The 16,709-nt window shown below is 43.2% G+C and overlaps 1 protein-coding gene across 1 annotated transcript in view; it reads right to left on the bottom strand.

Annotated features, from left to right (window-relative positions):
* The window catches only part of GLDN (gliomedin), a 66,861-nt gene that overhangs the window by 48,851 nt on the left and 1,301 nt on the right, over positions 1–16,709 (bottom strand). The gene's annotated exons all lie outside the window — the stretch shown is intronic.

Here is a 16,709-nt window from a genome sequence, read left to right as displayed (position 1 = left end):
TATAGCCCCCTCCCTAAACCCTTCCCTTCTCCCACCAAGAGCTCCTCAAGTGCCAAGCAGCCACAGGTTCTTGGCTCGTCCTGTCTGCAACTCAAGAGGCCAATCCCTTTGCCTTCTCTCCTGATCCCTGCTTAGTTGAGAGTCATTGGCAGCAAGGACTCCCGTGGCACCCACTGGCTAACTCAGCTCAGGAACCAAAAGCTCAGAGAAGGCTCAGGACACAGCCCCCTGCTATCTCTCATGTGGGGGTCTTCCTTCCTGCAGCACAGACGCAAACATGGAGACAGCATGGTGTCTTATCTACTCATATTGCGTCTCATCTGGAGACGATCCTCCCCCGGTCATAGGAAAGAAAATGTCACAGCTAAATATCAAGTTACTAATCTCAAATCCTTGTCTGTGCTTTATTTTTAAGAAGTTGTTTTGTCTCAAATTGCCTATTTTTGAGTCTAGCAATTTTATAACTTATTCTGGACAATGGATTCTTAAAGGGGAATGACTGCTTTTATCTCTGTATATTTTAAACACACACTAATGCAATGGAATAGCTTTCAAGTGGAGTTATGTGTAACTATGAGAAAATACTGTATAGGTGACTATTGAACCTTGAGATCTTGAGGTAGGAAACAACACGCTAAGCAAGAAAGCAAAAGAACCTAAGAGGAAAGGCTTTATAGTTTCGATGACATAAAAATAAAAACGTTCACATATAAACACAAAAAGACCTAGAAACAAAAGTAGAAGACCGATAATACCCAACGCCAAAGAACACGGGCTTTGGAGTTAGACGTTCTGCGTTTGCTCCGGGTTCCAGTTCCTGCACTCACTGGCTCTGTGACCGCGGACAGGATGCTTAACCTCTCTCAGCCTCAGTGGCCTGTCTGTTAAATGGGACAATATTGTAATGATGATAATAATGGTGACTACCTCACAGGTAGGGACAGTTTTGACATACATACCCAAAGCTCTTAAGATAGCTTCTGGCAAGTTCTGAGCTCTCAGTAAATGTTAAAAACATTAAGGGAAAAATATGGCTACATGTGTAATATACAAAAAGCTAATAACTTTCCTGTGAAAGGGTATTTGCAAATTAGTAAGAAAGATGTTTTTATAAATTAAAAATAAGCTAAAGCACAAATGAACAAATCTCACACAATGAAAAATTCAACTAACCTACAAGCATGAATAAATATTCCCCCTCACCATAACCAAACACCTGCAGCCCCTCCCTCGGTGTTCCAGATCTGGCCCATCCCGGAGTTGGGGTGGGCCAGATCCAGGGATGTCCCAACTTTAGGTGCCTCTGGACCACACTGGAAGAATTGTCTTGGGCCACACATTAAATACAAACACTAATGAAAACTGATGAGCAAAAAATGGTTTTAAGTAAATTTTTGATTTTGTGTTGGTCCGCATTCATAACCATCCTGGGTGCATCCCTTCTCCTACCCAGTCTGGCTTAATTCCAGGCCTGAGATTCTCCAGTGCAGGATGTATTAGAATTGCCTAGGGAGCAATTGCCATACAGGTTCCCAGGCTCAAACTCCATCAGTTCTGACTTGGATCTGGATCCCGAGTGGAGCCCAGACATCAGCATTTTAAACAGATTCTCCCAGGTCTTTTTTGATGCATGTGGCCCTTACCCACACTTTGAGAAGTTCTACCTGTCCTGTCAAAACAAGGGCCTGTTTCAGCATCTTCCAGGTTCTGCACCTTCTCTCTGCCTCTCTCTTCCCCACCCCTCCTCTCTCCTTCCCAGAAAACTCCTTACAAGCTCAGACCTTGAGAACGGAGCCCTGACTGATAAGGTGGGGATCTTTTTGTTCTTTTCCTGCCTAATCTTTTTAAGTTTAAAATAACAAAGTAAAAAGGATCACAGGGTAATTTCTCCATCAGTTACCATGCTACACCAACTTACTCATTTGCAAAATGATTTTTAAATTACAAGTTTTATACATTGCTAACTTACTATTATGGATGCACAATCAGAAAAGAGTTACAAAACTCCTAGTTATTCTCACACCATGTATCATCCTCGTTGTAGCATAAGTGTGGCTTCCCAGAAAGCCTTCCCTCTTGTCCCAGGTCAGAGGCACTCCGCCTCGGTCCTGCAGCATCCCCTCCCCTCCTCCCCACTCCCCTCCCATCAGGGCACTTGTGTCAGGGGCACTTGTGCTGCTGCCCGACTACTTGTTTGTTCCCACTAACCTAAGCATTTGAGGGTAAGGGAGATTTATGAATAGTGTATTTGTTATAACTGCCTCACAGCACTTAAACGGGAATGACTCTTTTTATCTCTGTATATTTTAAACACGTACTAAATAGCTTTAGTAGCTTTGCAATGGAATGGCTTTCAAATGAAATTATGTGTAACTATGAGAAAATATGTGCCTTCTCATAGTTACACATATAGCCCATATACACATATAGTCACATAGGCCAGAGCCTTCCACATAAAGCTGTGAATGAGTAAATTCTTCATCCCTCAGTGAGAAAGAGAAATAGCCACCTCCCCTTCCTGATTATTCTGAATTCAAACTAGATTTATCTTTTGTTCTTTTTGTGTTTCCTTTGATTTCTTACTAAAGTACTAAACAGACAGTAGGGCCTTTGTGGTACGAAGTTGGAATATGTCATTTCTAGGAGGTCCACCACATGGAACTTACCCAAGGCTGTGCGTTTCTTCCCCTTGGCAATTAAAGGTACCCAACTGAGCAACAGCACCCAGCGAAGTAAAATCCACAATGCCTAGCATCCAATGGAAAATTGCCAGTCTTGAAAAGAGCCAGGAAAACATAACTCATAATGGGGGGAGGGGGAGATTAAATTAGTTGAAACCCATCCAGAAATGGCCTATATAAAGGAATCAGTAGACAAAGACAATAAAACAGTTATTTAAACTATATTCTCAATGTTCAAGAAGCTAGAGGCAAGATTAAACATGATAAATAGAAACATAAAAATATGAAAAACACTGAATTTTAATTTCTGGAAATGAAAATTACAATGTTTGAGGTGAAAAGTACACTGAATGGGACTAAGAAAGACTGAATATTGCAGAAGATTAGTGAATTTCAATACATAGCAATAGAAAGTAGTCAGAATGAAACCATGGAGAAAAAAATTGAAAAAGTGAACAGATTATCTGTGAGCAGTGGGACAACTTCACATAACTTAATACACATGTCAACAAGTCTCTATTTGGCAGAAAGGGCAGAAAAATATTTGAGGAAATAATGGCAGAAAACTTTTCAAAAATTTTAAACTATATTTTATTGACTATGCTATTACAGTTGTCCCCTTCTGCCCGGTACCCACCTTCCCTCCAGCAATCCCCACCTTAGTTCATGTCCACGGGTCATGCATTTAAGTTCTTAAGCTTTTCTATTTCCTATACTATTCTTAACATCCCTCTGTCTATTTTGTACCTACCAATTATGCTTCTCAATCCTTGCACCTTTTCCCCCATTATCTCCCTTCCCCTCCCAGCCGATAACCCTTCACATGATCTCCATATCTATGATTTTGTTCCTGTTTTAGTTGTTTGATTAGTTTTTAAAAAATTTTTAGATTCAGTTGATAGATGTGAGTTTGTTGCCATTTTAATGTTCATAATTTTGATTTTCTTCTTTTTCTTAAATAAGTCCCTTTAACATTTCATATAATAAGGGCTTGGTGATGGTGAACTCCTTTAACTTGACCTTATCCGGGAAGCACTTTATCTGCCCTTCCATTCTAAATGATAGCTTTGCTGGATAGAGCAATCTAGGTTGTGGGTCCTTGTTTTTCATCACTTTGAATACTTCTTGCCAATCTATTCTTCCTTCTTGTTTCTTCTTTCTGTTCTCGATGAATGTTTATTTCTTCCTTATGTTCCAAATTGTTGATTTGAATACTGGCTTCCTTCCCTTCACTGTTGGTTCCCTGTGGATTTTTATTTATTTCACTTAGTGTAGCATTCACTTCTTCCTTTATTTTGTTGCCATACTCAATGAATTCTGTGAGCATCCTGATCACCAGTGTTTTGAACTCTGCATATGATAGGTTGTCTATCTCTGTTTCATTTAGTTCTTTTTTCTGGGGTATTGTTCTGTTCTTTCATTTGGGCCATATTTCTTTGTCTCCTCAGATTAGCAGCCTCCCTGGGTTTGTTTCTGTGTATTAGGTAGAACTGCTTTGACTCCCTATAAAAGGCACCTGTAAATTGTATGGGGCAGAGCCTTAGGTATTAGCTAGCACGGAGCAACCTGCTTCACTGCTTTGTGGCTCTGTGTGTGGGGAGGGCTCAGAGAGGGGACAATGCTGCTGCCTGGCTTCTGGAAGTTTTCTCAGCACTTACCCTTTTCCTAGTCACCTCTCCCACTTCTGGTATGCAACTGGCACATTTCCAGCTGTTGCCCTGGTAGTGAATCCCAGGGTGGATGGGATTGCATACATTCTAAGTCCATGTGGGCCCTTTAATCAGACTCTTCTGAGAAACTGTCAGTTTCTTTCCTTACCACAACCCCCACTGGTTTTTACAGCCAGAAGTTATGGGGCTTTATCTTCCTGGTGTTGGAACCCTGGGCTGTACAGTCTGGCCTGGGGCTGGGATCACTCGCTCCCAAGGTGTCCCTCCCAATTCTTATCCACCACATGTGAATGTGGGACCGCCCATTCTGCTGCTGCCGCCCCTCCATGCCACACCGCCATCCTTGCCTCTCTGTCCCAACTCTGCATCTCCACCCCTCTTATCCATCTGGATGAATGTGGCCTCTTTAAATGCTTGGTTGTCAGACTTCCATACAGTTTGATTTTATGGCAGTTCTGGGTGTTATTTGTTTTGAGGTTAGTTGTAATTCTTGTGCTTGCACAAGGAGGCAAAGCATGTCTGTCTACCTACACCTCTACCTTGACCAGAAGTCACCAAACTTTCCAAAGTTTCATGAAATTCATAAACCTGTATCTCCAAAAAGCTCACCAAAACTCAAGCACAAGAGAAACATGAAGAAAATGATGTTAAGGCAATACCATAATAAAACTGCTTAAAACATGCAACAAAGGGAAAATCCTAGGGGCATTTCTGAAAAGAAAACATTTTCAATTCTATACTCAAGAATGAAAGCAAAGACTTTTCACACACTTGTACGTCTACCTGTACCATGCTCTAACTAAAATAAATCATCTGCCCTTCAAGCACGTTCCTCCCTCCTCCCAGTCCTTGCTTCTGAAATCCTGCCCATCCTTCCAGGCGTGGCTCAAATGCCGCCTCCTTCTCGAAACCTTTCCTGATCGCCCACTGGATTTTATTCTTACTTCTCTGAAGATCCTATAATCCTTTCCTTTGTGTTATAAGTGTTTGAGGATTTGCCTTCTCCCTCCCATGAGTCGATGCATTCCCCGGGGGCAGTTGTTCTTCCTCAGCACCCACAGAGGGCACCCACACTGCCCAGAACAGGCACTTAGCATGTGCTGTATTGACTTACATATTGCTTAGTTGGTACAAGGTTTCTTTTAAACTCCTTTCCAAGATATTTCTGACTGATTCAGATATACCTATTTATTCATCAGCAAACACTTTATAAGCTGTGCCCTGTGCTTATAAAGGTAAGACAAAAGTCTCTGGCATAGAAGGCTCACAACACAGTTAACTGATTTAATTTTGTTGTTTATAAAAGAGCTTTTTTAAAAGATTTTATTTATTTATTTTTAGAGAGGGAAGGGAGGGAGAAAGAGAGAGAGAGAGAAACATCAATGTGTGGTTGCTGGGGGTCATGGCCTGCAACCGAGGCATGTGCCCTGACTGGGAATCAAACCTGCGATGCTTTGGCTCGCAGCCTGCGCTCAATCCACTGAGCTACACCAGCCAGGGCTTTCTTTCTTTCTTTCTTTCTTTCTTTCTTTCTTTCTTTCTTTCTTTCTTTCTTTCTTTCTTTCTTTCTTTCTTTCTTTCTTTCTTTCTTTCTTTCTTCCTTCCTTCCTTCCTTCCTTCCTTTCTTTCTTTCTTTCTTTCTTTCTTTCTTTCTTTTTTTTAAGTTTGGGTTTAATAAGGAGTAGAAAGATTCTTGGTTAGACCCTCCCTGTGTCCAGGGAAAGAACTTTCTCAAGTGCAGCATCTCCACTATTTCCTGGTACACTTCCAACGGGGACCCCTCCCAGACTCTGGTGTGCAGCTGCCAATTCAACATCTTCACTGGGAAATCTAATGGAAATCATGTTAACATGCCTCCAGCTGAACTCCTGGTATTCCCCTCAATGCTGTTCCATTTGCAGTTCTGCCATGTCACCTCATGGCAATTCTATCTTTCCACTGCTTGGCCACTAACCTTGAGGTGACTTAACTCCTTTCCCCCTCATTTTGCACCTCACATTAAAGCTGTCAGCAAATTCCATCCACTCTATCATCAGACATATCTAGACACTGTCTACCTTTTATCATCCCTACTGCTACCACCCTGGTCTAAGCTACTCTCTTCTTTTACCTGGATTATTCCAATGGCTACATTAATGACCTCTCTGCTTCTACTGCTCACCCTATCCACACACAGGGTCCAGTCTCATCATAGTGATTCTTTGAAAAGGCAGGTCAGATCATGATACTTCTCTGCCTAAAATCCTTTAAAGATTCCCCATAAAGACCAATATCTTCACAACACCTTGCCAGATCCTACATAATCTGGTTCCCTTGCTCCTCCTCCCCGCAACATCTTTCTGACCTCCTTTCCTACTACTCCCTCCCACTCACTCTGGCCCAGTCTCCTTGCTGCTCCTTGAGCTCTCCAGACACAGCCCTACCTCAGGGCCTTTGTACTTGCTTATCCTCTACCTGAGTAGCCTTTCCCCACGTGTCCACGTGGCTCACTTCCTCCTCCTCCAAACTTTTTTCTCAGATGTTACCTTCTCAGTGAGGCCTGCCCCATCCACATGCCATAACTGCGTCTTCCCTTACCATTCCTTGAACTTCCTCCCTGCTCTATTGTTCTCCATAACACCTACTTCTCTTTAATTGTATAGGTAATTTACTTTGGTTTTTGTATCCCCCTGCCCCCCCAGAACATGAAGTCCAATAGGGTGGGGATTTGTATGTATGGTTCATACTGTTTCTTTTGTACCCACAATAGTGCCTGGGACACAGTAGGTACTCAGTAGCTATATCATGAATGAATGAACGAATGAATGAATCTCTAACAGTTAGAGCAGACCCCTAAGTCAGCCTTACCAATATCTGACACCGTCTCTTATTTGGTGGGTGGCATGAATTCTGAGGAAGGAATTTAAAAAATGCTCCAGGGCCCACCTTCAAAACTCTTAGCATGCCAAGAAACTGGATTCAGAAACTGGGCTTAGTTTGTATTTGCACTTGCTGAGTTGTGGATGAATACCATCTGTGAAGAGGTATTCATTCAATACCTCACTAGAGGCACAGCAAAGAACAGTGAGGTATATTTAAAGAGACGGGGTGACTAAAGGTGACAAATTAGAGACCAAAACTATGCTGTGACAGGGTTTTACTTGTGCCATACAGACAAGTAAGTGCAGAAGGAATTAGGGCAGAAAGGAATGAGTGTTCTGAAGTGAGCTGAGAATCACTTGTCTCTCCAGGCTTCTCATAGAGTCTTCTGAAGCAGGAGTGCTGCTGGAATAACCTTCCCCTAACTGTTAATAACAACACTTCGTGCTCACATTGTTCCCTTCAACAAGCATCTTTAGAGAATTTCTGATTTTTATCTAAGCATTCTTATCCGCACCTTACAGTCAGAAGAGTGTACATAAACCATAATTAATAACTTGTTCGATGCTGGGGGAATGGACAAAGAATCAAACCATTATGCCCAGACTCTGCCTTGTGGCATTCTTTGCACATAGCAAAACCACTTGTGAAGATGCTTTGTCAACCCACTCCCTGCTCAGCCCCCTCCTCTCTCAGCACAGGGAATAACTGTGAGTGGTTACTCCAGAAAACATTTGGAGGAGGTCCTTCGGGTGAGCCGCTCACCCACAAAATGATTGTTGATGCTGTCAGCACCGGAACAGTGGCTTGACGGAGCCACTGGTCTGGGAAACGTGCCATTCCTCTGGGCTCCAGAAAGATTTGGTCACTGAAAGAATGAATGCGTGAGTTCACATTGGACATAAATAAAAATATCTGCAAAGTATAATTAGTATAATTAAATTCCCAAAATCTGATTCCCAAAATGTAGATATTTTTTCCTTTTAGGGCTATTGACCAGAAATGACAATCTTGGAAGTAACACTCTTTTTAGAGGTCTGTGTGTTTCCCCGGTCACCAGAGATCCCAGACTTCAGGATCATCCCAGAATCTGCCTTTTGTCTGGCAAGTTCTCTTGATTCCATCTCCACTGCATTTGTTACCAGACTCCAACATTCCCTGAAGCACAGAAGGGAAGCACTTGAGAAACAGTAAGCTACCACATACTGAGTTCTAAGAGTCATGCTAAGAACTTTTCATGGACTATTGAATTGAATCCTTACAATCAACACCTAAGGTCGATACTGCTATGCCCTCTTAAGAATGACGGAACTGAGACACAGAGAGGTTGAGTGACCTGTCAAAGGTTACACAGCTAATAGGGGGGCCAGGAGTGAACATATGTAGTATGATTCCAGCACTCGTTATAAAGACTTTGAGGTCTGCCTTTTACTTTTCAGACTTGTAACAACCTCACTCCTGAAGAAGACAAAGTTCTTTTTAGAAGCAGGATGCTCTCTTCCCTGAATACACTTTCATTCCTCAGTTCCAACCCCAAAACTTTTTACTCTCTTCTCATCTCATATTCAGTTTCAAATTCAGCATCTTCACTTCCAAACTAACCTTTCTTCTGTGTTTCTTCAATTTTGTCCATGACGTCAGCACCCTTCTCAGTGTTGGGTAGGTCTGGACCAGATGGACCATTTCTCTTTCTTATATCCAAATAGTTATCAAGATCAATTCAATGGTCTCTCTTGATACTTTGAGGATATATACCCTCTTCTCCATTTCTGATGCCATCACCTCAGCCACACATGCGTTATCTGTTGCCTGGACTAACGCAATAGTTTTACGTTCTTCTTGTCTCTGGTCTCTCCCCTATCTACTCTTGCCTGAATCACATCACCAAATCAGTCCTATAACACCACTTTTCTCATGATTCTTCACCCCCCTAACCCCAGTAAAAGGTCTACAATATTACCAACTGTCCATCACACTTATTTCTTTGAAGTGGAAATTCAAGGCTCTCTCTCACCAGCCAACCTTAGCTCTGCCCCGCCCCCCTCCCAGACTCCCCAGTGCAGGAAGGCCTGCTTGGACTCTTGCTCTTCCAGTCCTGTACAGTTTTCATTCCAGTCCCTAGACCCTGGCTCGAGTTACTACTTATGCTTGGAATGATGCACCCTCCTTGCCTGCCCCAATCTCACCAACCCCGCATTGCCCATTTCAAATTCTGGCTCCTCCACGAAATCTTCCTTCGTCACTTTAGAGAGGACTGGTCTTCTCTTTTCTTGACTACCTGATACTCATCACACAACTAAGTAACTATAGAGGGTTCTCTTCTATATGTCTTCCTGTTCAGAGGGATTGATTCCAAGACCATCAAATGTTGTATACAGGAAAAGGACTATTTTGTTTGTTTTGTTTTGCTTCTGAGTGAAAAGGATTCCAGACTCCAACACTCACCCACTTGGTGGTGAATTACTGAAAAGAAAATGGCAACGATTTTGCTGTTGCCAGCTGATCATTTTAGTTGGGTACAGTTAGTTGTCTACAACCCATTCCGAAGTACTTCACAGTTTTTCCATACAGCCCAGGCAGGGTCTCCAAAGTTCCCAGCCCTTGGTGAGCACAAGAATTTTTTCTGAGTGGCAGATGAAGGGGTTACTTCACCTATTGTACTCAGAACAAACTCCACAAATTGCATTTTAAATGATCTTTAGTTAGCCTTGTTGTTTTAACTCTACCTTTCAGTAAAGAAAATTGTGTCTTGAACTCTAGTTAAACTAGAAGTAAATTATATGTACTTAAAATACAGAGCTGTTAAAATCCTAAGAGCTACATAAAAGCAACTGATGGGCTGAAAAATGCTCTCTTTGTAGCAGAATCACAACCTAAAAGCTTCAGCTTTTCTCACACAACGTGACCTTTCCTCTGCAGATAAAATACATGTAAATTAAACTTGAATATCGGCTAGATTTGGCCAAGGATTTCTTTTTTGGGGTGGAAGGGGAGGGAAGTTTGAGGGACGTAGAGCAAAAACAGAATGTCCTCCCTGCCGCCAGATAAGTGTGTTTTATCAGATCTGAGGACTGTTCTGATAGTTTCCATACAGGTAACCATATCCTAAAGAACATAAGACTCCAAGAAGCAAATTGTTCTCTTATCTTAGAAGTTGTTTTTGCTCTACCTTCCACTTACATTTTGTCAAATTTTCAAATAAAAGCATTTAAAACTTTTTTAGGACTGCCACCAAATAGGACTCAACAGAACTGAACAACAGCAGAGCCTGTTGGAAGTGGGGTCGAGGCGACTCTGCTGGCCTTGTCATCAGTGGCCCTGCAGGAGGGGCGGGGGCCTGAGAAGCCCAGACCTACTGAGCAGCCCTGTTGCCATATCAAGGCCAATTCTCTTGTTTTCAATGACAAAACAATTGAGGTGGGGTTGATGCTAATCTAGGCTTTAAGAAACCAAATATTATTCCAAAGCAGCAGTTGGTAGAAGCACTTATGAACAGGCAACTTGGCATTCTGAAGGAATTGGAGATAAAGAGTGAACCCAGAAATAAAATACCAAGGACATGGGGCAAGAAGGGCTAATGATAGGTAGTGATTAATCCTAATGGCAACAATGAACACTTACTGGGAACCTAACTATACCAGGCACTGTCCTTTACCAACAGCATTTTCCTTAAACCTCCTAACAACTCCATGAGGTGTGGACATATCTCAGTCTTACAGATGAGGAAACGGAGGCTTGGAGAAGTTAAAAGACTTGCCCAAAGTGACCCAGCTACAGAGCTGGGAGCCCAGGATGTGAGTCCATCTGACTCCCGGGTCCACACTGCTCATACCTCTGGGAAGCATCAGAAAGAGAGGATTTGGCTGGGAATCTAACGGTGAAGGACTCCCAGGCCGCTCAAGTTAAGGGCAGGCACACAATGGCTGAAGGCGGCAGCAGCAGCAGCAGCACATGAAGGTAACCCTGGGCCAGGCCTAGAGAGAGCCCGGGACAAGGGCAACTGCCAGAAGAACCAGCCCTTGGCACTGGAAGGCCCACAATCTGTGAAGTTGTTCTGCAACTTATCCAGAAAGGGCCCTCTGCCCAAGGATCTCCCAGCCTGTGGGCTAGCGCCACTAAGTGGTCAGCTGGTCTAAGGTGTTCTGCCGTCTCCCCAGAGTGTAGTGGCCCTTTTCCAATGTGGCATGTGTTTTTGGGTTCCAAAAGGAAAAACCCATTTTTTTCCCTGGCATAGTGGCAGTGTAGGTTGAAGAAGAGGTAGGGACATCACAGATAAATAGTAGACATTTCACCAAGCCCCTGAAGATCCATCCTGCTCAGGTTGTAAAGGCTCAGCAGGCTTGTTCCTATTGCCTCGCCTCTGCTGTTTTGGCTAGGAAGAGACTAGGGGCTGGTTAACAGCGCCAGGACCTGGGAGCAGGTGCAAGTGGTTTAACGTCATTCACGTGATCCATACAACTGCTCTGTTCTCCCGGGTCCAGATGCTCAGTCTTGACCCACTTGTTCCTTACATATGTCCTCAGAGAATCATGACAACGATGTATATCTACATCGAATGTTTTATTTGCATGCGTGCAAAATATGTGTTGATGGAGTGTCTGAAGGAAGTGCTAACGGGCCAGCTCTCTCCTGTCTTCCTCGACACACCATCATGACCTGATGATGTGTGTCATCATCAACTCCGCCATCCACTGAAGGCGGAGTTGATTTTTAGAAACAGCTCCCAAAACAAAACAAAACAAAATCGGACAAATTAGGTTTATGCGTGTGTCCCAAGCTCCAACACCAGACACAATCGTAGCAAAGGTGTCACTTCAAGTTCTCTCCCACCCTTAAGTGATGCCAAAAATAGCTTCTGACATGGTAACCCACCACACAGTGACAAGTGCGACATCTCAAGTGCCCATGTGCTCATGCGCTATGAGGAAGGCCAGGGAAGCCCGCCTCCCAGGCCCTGCATTTGGGTTTATGACTGTGGCTGCCCTGTCTGTTTGTGTCTTGCTGTGTCAGACCTCTGATTTGTCACCAGGGCCCACTCCATGCTGCAGGACCTACGGGGTGTGAATTTCTCCCCTTCGACTGAACACAACAGATGAGCTCTGAAACAAGGCCTAGATACAGGGTTAGTGGGTGGTTAAAGCTTTCCTAACATCAACTGCTCTTGACTTGGGAAGCCAAGCCTACAAGGAGCAAGGCTGGAGGACAGGCTCAGTGCCACAGCCCCCCTCTCAAGTGCAACCACGCTCTCAGGTCAGCGCTGTCTTTGATACGTCATCTTCGGGGAGGCATTAAACCCAGGGTTAACCGATGCGAGGACAATCCTGATTCAGTAGCTTGGGTTCTGCAGAGGAATGGCCCCCAGTGCCCCTCTGCTCCAGTGGACCACAGCCAAGGGTCCACAAACTTCTGTAAAGGACCAGACAGAAAATAGTTTGGACTTTGTGGGCCATTTGGTCTCTGTGACAACTATTCACTTCTGCTGTTTCGTGTGAAAGGATCCACAGACAATATGTAAACACACGGGCATGGTTGTATGCCAATAAAACTTTCTTTATGGTCACTGAAATTTGAATTTCATATGTTGATGAGTCGTGAAGTATGATTCTTCTTTTGATTTTTTTCCCTAATCACTTATAAATGTAAAAACAATCCTTACTTTGTGGGCTGTACAAAAACAAGTGGCAGGCTGGATTGGGCCTGTAGGCCACAGTGTGTCGATGCTGGCACGAAATCCTCAGCTTTTATACCACGTGGAAGTGACCCAGTCCAAGGGGCGGGAGAGGGAAGTAAACCCTGGCACAGCCGGGTTAGGGCCTTCAAGGAAATAGAGCATCCATGCAAATGGGAGCTGTGACTGTGGGTAATGGGATTTTTTCCCCTTTAAACAAGATAATGCAGAGATCCACAAACATGTGCCTCATAGCAGTCGTCCTGAAAAGCTCTGTTTGTTGCAATAACGTGTTACTGCTTAGCACAGCTGGACTCTGCTCCCTGAGAACCAGCCTCAGAAGTACACACATGCTTCTGGAAACCCACAGTGAAGGAAAATCTCCATCCACTGAAGGCGGAGTTGATTTTTAGAAACAGCTCCCAAAACAAAACAAAACAAAACAAAACAAAAGCCAAACCAAACACAAAAAAGCCATCTCTACTCAACCAACGATAATGATAACGAGGGCACCACGACTGATCCTATCAGAATCAGGCTGGGAAATAACAGTGCGGCACGGAGCTGGGGCCGAGCTACATAAAGCCATTTTTGTCCCAAACCACCCATGATCACAGGCTGCGACTGCTACCAACTGGGCTTGGAAGTCCTAACGTGGCCCCTAACGATGTGTTGTTTGGCCAACACACTGTTGGCCAATTAAAAAACACTTTTTTTTAATTTTTGTCAATATTTAAAAGTCAAGTGATTTTACATAAAAAGTCAGATTTTTTTAACTTCTCTTGAAAAAAATCAAAAGGTCAGGCACACTGGGTTCTCGTTCTCACACGGCAACAATCAGCGAGAGCCTCCTGTTTAGGTGGAGCACAGGAACCTCGGCCGGCTCCCTACCACGCTCCAGCACCTCCAGCCCGCTGGCAGCTGCCACAGAACCTTGTGCTTATGGCCTTTTCACTCACGAAAGAGTAACACAATCACACGGTTCAAAAGTCAAAATAATACACAAAGCTATACAGTGGAAGGCTTGTTCCCACTGTATCCCCACCCTCCCTAAGCAAGCACTTTTGTTCATTTCTTCGTGTATTTTTCCTCTTCTTCCTTACACAAAGTAGTGCAATACATGCTTTTCACTGCTTTGCTCTCCTCACTTGAAATGAGTATACCCCGGGGATTGCTCCAACAGCAGAGCAAAGAGAACGGCCTCCTTGTGTTACAGCCACCTCGTGTCCCAGGGGGTGTACAGGCCAGCCTGACGAGTCCTGAGATCATTGAAAGTCTTTCGCTTTTACACATACTGTGCAGTGAACAACTATGTGCTTATGCCATTTCATAGGTGGTAAAGCCTGTTGTGCGGGATAAATCCCCACAAGTGAAAGTGCTGGGTCAGAGGATAAATGTATTTGTAATTTTTTTAGGTGTCGGTAAGTAGCCTTCCTCATAGGCTGCACCCTTTTGCACAGCAAACCGCAATGCAAGTGTATGTCTATGTCCCTTCCGCATCCTCGGCAGAGAGTGTTTTCAAACTCTTGTGGTTTTGTCATTCTGACAGGTAAAAACTACTCAGGGTCATCATAATTCCTGTCTTTAAATCAAGAGATCTTTCCTTGTGTGTTTAAGAGACATTCACATTTCTTTTTCTGAGAACTGTGTTCCATTTTCCTACTTGATTCCTATTTCTGTTGCTGATTTTACCCATATTATTCTTGGGCTTTTTCCTTATCATCTTCTAGGAGAGCTTGTATAGACATGGGGATGATCAGCCCTGTATATATGATATGAGCTGCAAATATTTTTCCCCAGTTTGTTATTTACCTTTGTTGATGGCGCATGTTTGTTTCTTCTTGTTGTTATTTGCTATACAGAAGTTTTGTTGTTGTATGTGCTTTTAAATGTAGTTAAGCTTATTTATTTATTGTTTGCTTCTCGCTTTCAAGTTATAGTTTGAAATAAAGGCCTTCCCCATTTCAAGATTAAAAATGAGTTATTCATATTTTCTTCTAGTAATTTTAAAGCTTCATTTCTTAAACTGTAAATTTTTGATCCATTCAGAGCTTGAGGTGCCCTTTGTAAGAAGTAAAACTTTTTTCCTACTGGGTGCTCAACCCTAGTTTCTGTGCAGGATGACAGATTTAACTGTCCTTAAGTGGTAATTAGTTACACTGCCCTTTTAACAAAGTTATTTACAGCTGCCAACCAGTCCCTGGTCAGAATGTGCTAGCCAGAATTACCACGCTGAGTCGATGTACTTTCAGCCAAAAGCACAGAATTCTGAATTCTGTTAGCTTGGGAAGGCTCATTATGGGTAAATGAGCCATTTTGGAGGACTTTTTAAAATAATGATATTAGTCTCTGTACAGCTTATTTCTTTGTTCCTAGATCTCTAAGGACATGGGACCTCATGGGTGTAGACTTCAACCTTAACAAGTGTGCGCACCAACTGACCGCCTGTGGACTAAATAGTTCTTTTAGCAACTTCTCTACTAGTGGTGCCCTACAGACAGTTCTTTTTTAAAAACTGTTTCCTCAAGTGAATAATTCTCTGTTCTGAGAAAGTCAGAGTAAACATGAGAAAAATTTGCGAAGGTGAATGGAGAGAATGTTGCCAAGAAAGAAAGAAAGAGAGGGAGAGAAAGAGAGAGGGAGGGAAGGAGGAAGGAAAGAAGAAAGGAAGAAAAGGGCTTTTCAGTAATAAAATTGGTTCTGGTGCCTGAAGCAGAAGCCTCAAGGGGGACCCGGTGAGAGTGAGATGCTTAGGGCAGCTTTCTGTCATTGGGAAGTCATGCCCTAGCCTTCCTGCTCGTGAGTGGGCACCCGCCCCCAGGCTGCACCCCTGACAACTAATTCAGAGTCTCCGGGGTTGGGGTCCATGTGCAGTCATGTTGAAAGCTACCCATACAATTTCAATGTGCAATTGCTGCTCTAGAACCTGCTACTCAAAGTGTGGTCCTCAGACCAGCATCCTCAGTATCAGTGGGACGTGTTAGAAATGCAGAATCTCAGGCCCCAACTTAGACCTTCTGAATCAGAATCAGCACTTCAACAAGACCGCTAAGATATTCATAAGCACATTTAAGTTAGAGATGGTCTGGAGCAGCCTTTCTCAAAGTGTGGCACCCGAACCACCTGCATCAAACTCACTGTGTGCTGGGAGGGTGAGGAAATTATGATTTTATGTCTGAGGGTAGAGCCCTGGAATCTACATTTTAATGTGCCAACTGCTTGAGAACTACTCCGAAGAGGAAAGGCAGCATGGAAATTCCCTCAATGGCTTTAAAAAGCCAAAGCATACCCATTGCAAGTGGCGGAGTGGTTAGTTGGTGATAATCTATAAAAGTTTCTTAGCCAGATAAATGTGATTTCTGCTCTCTGACCTGTAATAGAGCAGGTGGTGGTAGTTAAATTTAGCTTTCAGACGGACACTGAGATGAGTCTGTTCTCTTGAGTTAGTGGCTGAACAGGCTACAATTTGGATACATAAGCCTCTACTTTAAAAGCAGGATTAAAAATGTGAAATGTTGATGCTCAGGCACATCCTTCCTGGGGGTTCTAAAAAAGCCCCTCAAAATGCACAGCAGAGAGACGAGAGAGAGAGCAAATTCCCCTAACGATATTTCTTCATTTTACAGAGGTCTGTTTTTGAAATTTTTGCTTAGGTTCAGATTTTTAAATGTTTATGGGTTAAAAAAATGAAGCCAGGGATAGAAAATTTGATCTTTCAAAAAATGTGTTTGCAGTATGTAGTACTTCCATGTAGTTTTAAAAGCATTTCAGCTCACATAAGATATGTAAAAGCTTCTATGATAACAGAGTGGTAAGTGGATTGATCTTCAA

This window comes from Phyllostomus hastatus, unplaced genomic scaffold, assembly GCF_019186645.2.
Source record: "Phyllostomus hastatus isolate PE091 unplaced genomic scaffold, TTU_PhHast_1.1 phas_scaffold_501, whole genome shotgun sequence".
NCBI classification, from domain to species: Eukaryota; Metazoa; Chordata; class Mammalia; order Chiroptera; family Phyllostomidae; genus Phyllostomus; species Phyllostomus hastatus.
This window is presented reverse-complemented; position numbering and strand designations above follow the sequence as displayed.